The sequence below is a fragment of the Arachis duranensis genome, chromosome 1, assembly GCF_000817695.3.
Source record: "Arachis duranensis cultivar V14167 chromosome 1, aradu.V14167.gnm2.J7QH, whole genome shotgun sequence".
Lineage (NCBI taxonomy): Eukaryota > Viridiplantae > Streptophyta > Magnoliopsida > Fabales > Fabaceae > Arachis > Arachis duranensis.
Window position 1 is genome coordinate 64,254,955 of NC_029772.3, and position 8,839 is coordinate 64,263,793.

The window sequence follows — 8,839 nt, forward strand, 5'->3', positions numbered from 1 at the left end:
AACTAGCTCCTAGGGTTTATATGAGTAAGTAATTGATGTATAAATCCACTTTCGGGGCCCACTTGGTGTATGCTTGGGCTGAGCTTGATCTATCCACGAGCTGAGGCTTTTCTTGGAGTTGAACTCCAAGTTATAACGTGTTTTGGGCGTTCAACTCCGGATCATGACGTTTTTCTGGCGTTTAACTCTAGACAGCAGCATGTACTTGGCGTTCAACGCCAAGTTACGTCGTCAATTTCCGAATAAATTATGGACTATTATATATTGCTGGAAAGCTCTGGATGTCTAATTTCCAACGCCGTTGAGAGCGCGCCATTTGGAGTTCTGTAGCTCCAGAAAATCCATTTCGAGTGCAGGGAGGTCAGATTCCAACAGCATCAGCAGTCCTTTTGTCAGCCTTTTTCAGAGTTTTGCTCAAGTCCCTCAATTTCAGCTAGAAATTACCTGAAATCACAGAAAAATATACAAACTCATAGTAAAGTCCAGAAATGTGGATTTAACATAAAAACTAATAAAAACATCCCTAAAATTAGCTTGAACTTACTAAAAACTACCTAAAAACAATGCCGAAAAGCGTATAAATTATCCGCTCATCACACTACCTTCCTTTTTCTCTTTCTAGAGGTTTCTCCGGCCTTAGGTGCCATAAATGGTTATGGAAAAACAAAAAGCAACGCTTTTTTTCCACACCAAACTTAAAAGATTTGCTCGTCCTCGAGCAAAAGAAGAAAGAGGGGAGTAGATGGGGATCCTGTTGGATCCACAGATCCTAAGGTATCAAGGATTTCTCATTCATGCTCTATTTAGGCGTGTAAATGCCCTTAGTGTGCAATCCTAGTGTTTAACGCCAGATTGCTACTTGTTTCTAGCGTTAAACGCCAGCATGATGCTTCTCTCTGGCGTTAAACGCTAGTCTGGTGCTTTTTTCTGGCGTTTAACGCCAGTCTGGTGCTTCTTTTTGGCGTTTAACGCCCAGAATGGGGCCAAACTTGGCGTTAAATGCCTGTTCTGCTACCCCTATTGGCGTTTAAATGCCAGTAAGCTCCTCCTCCAGGGTGTGCTATTTTTAATACTGTTTTTTATTTTGCTTTAATTTTTGCAGATATTTTTGTGACTCCACATGATCATCAACCTAAAGAAAACATAAAATAACATAGATAAATAAAATTGGGTTGCCTCCCAATAAGCGCTTCTTTAATGTCAATAGCTTGACAGTGAGCTTTAATCTAGTCTCAGTTTTGCGCATTCTTGCTCAACATTGCTTTCAAGATAATGTTTGACTCTCTGCCCATTAACAATGAACTTTTTGTTAGAGTCAATATCTTGAAGCTCTACATATCCATATGGTGACACCCCTGTAATCACATATGGTCCTCTCCACCAGGATTTTAATTTCCTAGGAAATAGCCTGAGCCTAGAGCTAAACAGCAGAACCATTTGTCCTGGCTCAAAGACTCTGGATGACAGGTTCTTGTCATGCCATCTTTTTGCTTTCTCCTTGTAAATTTTGGCATTTTCAAAAGCATTGAGTTTGAATTCCTCTACCTCATTCAGCTGGAGCAATATTTTCTCTCCAGCTAATTTGGCATCAAGGTTTAGGAATCTGGTTGCCCAGTAGGCTTTATGCTCCAGTTCCACGGGCAGGTGACAGGCCTTTCCGTACACAAGCTGGTATGGAGAAGTTCCTATAGGAGTCTTGAATGCCGTTCTATATGCCTATAGAGCATCATCTAAGCTCTTTGCCCAATCCTTTCTACGGGCAATTACAGTCCATTCCAGGATTCTTTTTAGTTTTCTATTAGAGACTTCAGCTTGCCCATTTGTCTGTGGATGATATGGAGTTGCCACCTTATGGTTAATTCCATATCGGACCATGGCAGTATAAAGCTATTTATTGCAGAAATGAGTGCCTCCATCACTGATTAGTACTCTAGGGACACCAAATCTGCTAAAGATATGTTTCTGGAGGAACTTAAGCACTGTCTTAGTATCATTAGTGGGTGTTGCGATTGCCTCCACCCATTTAGATACATAGTCCACTGCAACCAGAATATAAGTGTTTAAGTATGATGGTGGGAAAGGCCCCATGAAGTCAATACCCCATACATCAAACAACTCAATCTCTAAGATCCCTTGTTGAGGCATGGCATAACCATGAGGTAGATTACCAGCTCTCTGGCAACTGTCATAGTTACGTACAAACTCTCGGGAGTCTCTATAGAGTGTAGGCCAGTAGAAGCCACATTGGAGGACCTTGGTGGCTGTTCGCTCACCTCCGAAATGTCCACCATATTGTGATCCATGGCAATTCCATAGGATCTTCTACGCCTCTTCTCTAGGCATGCACCTACGGATTATTCTGTCTGCGCATCTCTTAAAGAGATATGGTTCATCCTACAAGTAGTACTTCGCATCAGAAAGTAATTTTTTCTTTTGCTGCCTACTATACTCCTCGGGAATGAATCTTGCAGCTTTATAGTTTGCAATGTCTGCAAACCATGGTACTTCCTGAATGGCAAAGAGTTGCTCATCCAAAAAGGTTTTAGAGATCTCAGTGAGGGGAAGAGACATCCCTTCTACTAGTTCTATCCGGACAGGTGATCTGCTACTTGATTCTCTGTCCCTTTTCTGTCTCTTATTTCTATATCAAACTCTTACAGAAGCAACACCCATCTTATGAGCCTGGGTTTTGAATCTTGCTTTGCGAGTAGATATTTAAGAGCAGCATGGTCAGTGTACACAATCACTTTTGATCCTACTAGATAGGATCTAAACTTGTCAATGGCATCAACCACTGCAAGTAGCTCTTTTTTTGTGGTTGTGTAATTCTTCTGTGTGTCATTTAGAACATGGCTAGCATAGTGAATGACGTGCAAAAGCTTATCATGCCTCTGTCCTAATACTGCACCAATAGCCTGGTCACTGGCATCACACATTAAATCAAATGGTAATGTCCAGTCTGGTGCAAATATGACAGGTGCTATGACCAACTTAGCTTTCAGAGTCTCAAAAGCTTGCAGACACTTTGTGTTAAAGATAAATGGCGTGTCGGCAGTTAGCAGGTTGCTCAGGGGTTTTGCAATTTTTGAAAAATCCTTTATAAACCTCCTATAGAATCATGCATGTCCCAAAAAGCTTCTGATTGCCTTAACATTGGTAGGTGGTGGTAATTTTTCAATTACCTCTACCTTGGCTTGATCTACCTCTATCCCCTTATTTGAAATTTTGTGTCCAAGGACAATTCCTTCAGTCACCATAAAATGACGTTTCTCCCAGTTTAAAACCAGGTTGGTCTCTTGACACCTTTTCAGAACAAGTGCTAGATGGTCAAGACAGGAGCTGAATGAATCTCCAAATACTGAGAAGCCGTCCATGAAAACTTCCAGAAATTTTTCCACCATATCAGAGAAAATAGAGAGCATGCATCTCTAAAAGGTTGCTGGTGCATTACACAGACCAAATGGCATCCTTCTATAGGCAAATATTCCAGATGGACATGTGAATGCTGTTTTCTCTTGATCTTGGGGATCTACTGCAATTTGGTTGTAGCCTGTGTAGCCATCCAGAAAGCAGTAATAATAATGACCTACTAGTCTTTCTAGCATTTGGTCTATGAATGGTAAAGGAAAATGATCCTTTCTGGTGGTTGTATTAAGTCTTCTGTAGTCAATACACATGCGCCACCCTGTAACTGTTCTTGTAGGAACCAGTTCATTCTTTTTATTATGAACCACCGTCATGCCTCCCTTTTTGGGTACAACTTGGATAGGGCTCACCCAGGCGCTATCAGAAATGGGATAAATAATCCCAGCCTCTAGTAATTTAGTGACCTCTTTCTGCACCACCTCCTTCATAGCTGGATTCAGCCACCTTTGTGGATGAACCACTGGTTTGGCATTATCCTCCAGTAGGATCTTGTGCAGGCATCTGGCTGGGCTAATGCCTTTGAGATCACTAATGGACAACCCAAGAGCTATCTTATGTGTCCTCAGCACCTGAATTAGTGCTTTCTCTTCCTGTGGCTCAAAGGCAGAGCTTATGATTACAGGAAAAGTTTCACCTTCTCCTAGAAATACATATTTTAGGTATGGTGGTAGTGGTTTGAGCTTGGGTTTAAGAGGTTTCTCCTATTCTTGAGGAATTTTCAGAGGTTCTTTTATTTCCTCTGATTCTTCCAGATAAGGCTAAACACCTTTAAAGATATCCTTCTGCTCTGATTCGAGACTCTCAGCCATACTGATCTCCTGTACTAGAGAGTTAATAATATCAACACGCATGCAGTCTTTTGATGTGTCTGGGTGCTTCATTGCTTCAATAGCATTCAGCCTAAACTCATCCTCATTGACTCTCCGGGTTACTTTCCCTTTTTGGACATCAATGGGGGTTCATCTAGTTGCTAGGAACAGTCTTCCTAGAATGAGAGTTACACTCTTGTGCTCCTCCATTTCCAGCATTATAAAGTTAGTGGAAAAGGTGAATGGCCCAACTGTGACAATCATGTCTTCAATCACGCCTGATGGGTATTTAATGGAGCCATCAGCAAGTTGAAGACATATCCTGGTTGGTTTGACCTTTTCAGTCAAGCCAAGCTTTCTGATGGTGGACGCATGGATTAGGTTGATACTTGCGACCAAGATCACATAAAGTTGTCTTAGTACAGGTACCCTCTAATGTGCATGGTATCTGATGAGCGGATAATTTATACGCTTTTTGGTATTGTTTTTAGGTAGTTTTTAGTAGGATCTAGCTACTTTTAGGGATGTTTTTATTAGTTTTTATTCAAAATTTACATTTTTGGACTTTAATATGAGTTTGTGTGTTTTTCTGTGATTTTAGATATTTTATGGCTGAAATTGAGGAACCTGAGCAAAAATCTGATAGGAGGCTGACAAAGGACTGCTGATGTTGTTGGAATCTGACCTCCCTGCACTCAAAATGGATTTTTCGGAGCTACAGAACTCCAATTGGCACGCTCTTAATTGCGTTGAAAAGTTGACATCCAAGGCTTTCCAGAAATATATAATAGTCCATACTTTATTTGAGTTTAGACGACGCAAACCGGCGTTCAACGCCAGTTCCAGACTGCATTCTAGAGTAAAACGCCAGAAACATGTCACAAACCAGGGTTAAACGCCAAAAATACGTTACAACTTGGCGTTTAACCCCAAGAGAAGCCTTTGCACGTGTAAGGCTCAAGCTCAGCCCAAGCACACACCAAAGTAGGCCTCGGAAGTGGATTTCTGCACTAAGACTTATATCTGTAAACCCTAGTAACTAGTTTAGTATAAATAGAACTTTTTACTATTGTACTAGGGGTCTTTTTCCCTATTCTCGAATTCACATGCTATTTGGGGAGGCTGGCCATTCGGCCATTCCTAGACCTTGTTCTTATGTATTTTCAATGGTGGAGTTTCTACACACCATAGATTAAGGGTGTGGAGCTCTGCTGTTCCTCGAGTATTAACTCAATTACTACTATTTTCTATTCAATTCAGCTTATTCTTATTCTAAGATATTCGTTGCACTTCAACATGATGAATGTGATGATCCGTGACACTCATCATCATTCTCACCTATGAACGCGTGACTGACAACCACTTCCGTTCTACCTTAGATCGAGTGTGTATCTCTTGGATTCCTTAATCAGAGTCTTCATGGTATAAGCTAGAATCCATTGGCAGCATTCTTGAGAATTCAGAAAGTCTAAACCTTGTCTGTGATATTTCGAGTAGGATTTAGGGATTGAATGATTGTGACGAGCTTAAAACTCGCGAGTATTGGGCGTAGTGACAGACACAAAAGGATCAATGGATCCTATTCCGACATGATTGAGAACCGACAGATGATTAGCCGTGCTGTGACAGAGCATTTGGACCATTTTTACTGAGAGGATGGGAGGTAGCCATTGACAACGGTGAAACCCAACATATAGCTTGGCATGGAAAGGAGTAAGAAGGATTGGATGAAAGCAGTAGGAAGGCAGAGATTCAGAAGGAACACAGTATCTTCATGCGCTTATCTGAAATTTCCATCAATGAATTACATAAGTATCTCTATCTTTATTTTATGCTTTATTTATCTTTATGTTCAAAAACCATTATAACCATTTGAATCCGCCTAACTGAGATTTACAAGATGACCATAGGTTGCTTCATACCAACAATCGCCGTGGGATCGACCCTTACTCACATAAGGTATTACTTGGACGACCTAGTGCACTTGCTGGTTAGTTGTGCGGAGTTATGACAAAGTGTGATTCACATTTGAGAGCACCAAGTTGCTGGAGCCATTGTTGATGATAACAATTTCGTGCACCAAGTTTTTGGCGCCGTTGCCGGGGATTGTTCGAGTTTGGACAACTGACGGTTCATCTTGTTGTTCAGATTAGGTAATTTTATTTTCAAAAAGTTTTCAAAATTTTTCTTCTTTTTCGTTTTGCCAAAAATAATTTTCGAAAAATCCAAAAAAATTATAAAATCATAAAAACCAAAAATATTTCTATGTTTCTTGTTTGAGTCTAGTATCAATTTTTAAGTTTGGTGTCAATTGCATATTTTTATTTTTCTAGAAACTTTCAAAAAAATTCATGCATGTGTTCTTCATGATCTTCAAGTTGTTCTTAACTAGTCTTCTTGTTTGATCTTCATATTTTCTTGTTTTGTATCTTTTGTTGTTTTTCATATGCATTTTTGTATTCATAGTGTCTAAACATTGAAAATTTCTAAGTTTGGTGTCTTGCATGTTTTCCTCTCTTGAAAAATTTTCAAAAATAAGTTCTTGATATTCATCATGATCTTCAAAGTGTTCTTGGTGTTCATCTTGAGATTCATAGTGTTCTTGCATGCCTCATTGGTTTTGATCCAAAATTTTCATGTTTTGGGTCATATTTGTGTTTTTCTCTCTCCTCATTAAAAATTCAAAAATAAAAAAATATCTTTTCCTTCTTTTACTCAAAAATTTGAAATCTTTGGGTTGACTTAGTCAAAAAATTTGAAAATAAGTTGTTTCTTGTTAGTCAAGTCAAGATTTCAATTTTAAAAAATCTTATCTTTTCAAAATCTTTATCAAAATCAAATCTTTTCTTTTTCCTTTTGTTATTTTCGAAAATTTTTTAAAACTGATTTTCAAAATCTTTTTCTTATCTTTATTTCAACATTTTAAAAACTTTACTAACAGTTAATGTGATTGATTCAAAAATTTGAAGTTTGTTACTTTCTTGTTAAGAAAGGTTCAATCTTTAAATTCTAGAATCATATCTTTTAGTTTCTTGTTAGTCAAGTAATTAATTTTAATTTTAAAAATCAAATCTTTTCCAAAATATATTTTTCAATCATATCTTTTCAAAATATCTTTTTCAAATCATATATTTTTCAAAATTAATTTCAAAAATCTTTTCTAACTTCCTATCTTTTTGATTTTTAAATCTTTTTCAACTAACTAATTGACTTTTTGTTTGTTTTTTATCTTTTTCAAAACCACCTAACTACTTTTCTCTTTCTAGTTTTCGAAAATCACTAAGTATTTTTCAAAAATAATTTTCGAAAACTCTTCTCTCTCATCTCTTTCTATTTATTTATTCACTTACTAACACTTCTCTTCATCTCAAAATTCGAACCCTCTCTTCTCCTCTATGTTCGAATTTTTCTCTTCTCCTTTTTCTATTCTTTTCTTCTTCTACTCACATAAAGGAATCTTTATACTGTGACATAGAGGATTCCTCTTCTTTTCTGTTCTTTTCTTTTTCATATAAGCAGGAGCAAGGACAAGGACATTCTTGTTAAAGTAGATCCTGAACCTGAAAGGACTCTGAAGAAGAAACTAAGAGAAGCTAAAGCACAACAATCCAGAGAAAACCTTACAGAGAATCTCAAAAAAGAAAGAGACATGGCCAAACCCAATAACAATGGTGGAAGCGCAAGGAGGATGCTTGGTGATTATACTACACCTACTTCCAATTTTTATGGAAGAAGCATCTCAATCCCTGTCATTGGAGTAAACAATTTTGAGCTGAAGCCTCAACTAGTTGCTCTAATGCAACAGAACTGCAAGTTTCATGGACTTCCATCAGAAGATCCCTATCAATTTTTAACTGAGTTCTTGCAGATCTGTGATACTGTTAAGACTAATGGAGTAGACCTGAAGTCTACAGGCTCATGCTTTTCCCTTTTGCTATAAGAGACAGAGCTAGAACATGGTTAGACTCACAACCTAAAGATAGCCTGGACTCTTGGGATAAGCTGGTCACGGCCTTCTTGGCCAAGTTCTTTCCTCCTCAAAAGCTGAGCAAGCTTAGAGTGGATGCTCAGACCTTCAAGCAAAAAGATGGTGAATCCCTATATGAAGCTTGGGAAAGATACAAGCAGTTGATGAAAAAGTGTCCTTCTAACATGCTTTCAGAGTGGACCATTTTGGATATATTCTATGATGGTCTATCTGAGTTCTCTAAGAGGTCACTGGACCATTCTGCAGGTGGATCCATTCACCTAAAGAAAACGCCTACAGAAGCTCAAGAACTCATTGACATGGTTGCAAATAACCAATTCATGTACACCTCTGAGAGGAATCCTGTGAGTAATGGGATGCCTCAGAAGAGGGAAGTTCTTGAAATTGATGCTCTGAATGCCATATTGGCTCAGAACAAAATGTTGACTCAGCAAGTCAACATGATTTCTTAGAGTCTGAATGGATTACAAAATGCATCCAACAGTACTAAAGAAGCATCTTCTGAAAAAAAAGCTTATGATCTTGAGAACCCTGCAATGGCAGAGGTGAATTACATGGGTAAAGCCTATGGAAACACCTATAATCCCTCATGGAGAAATCATCCAAATTTCTCATG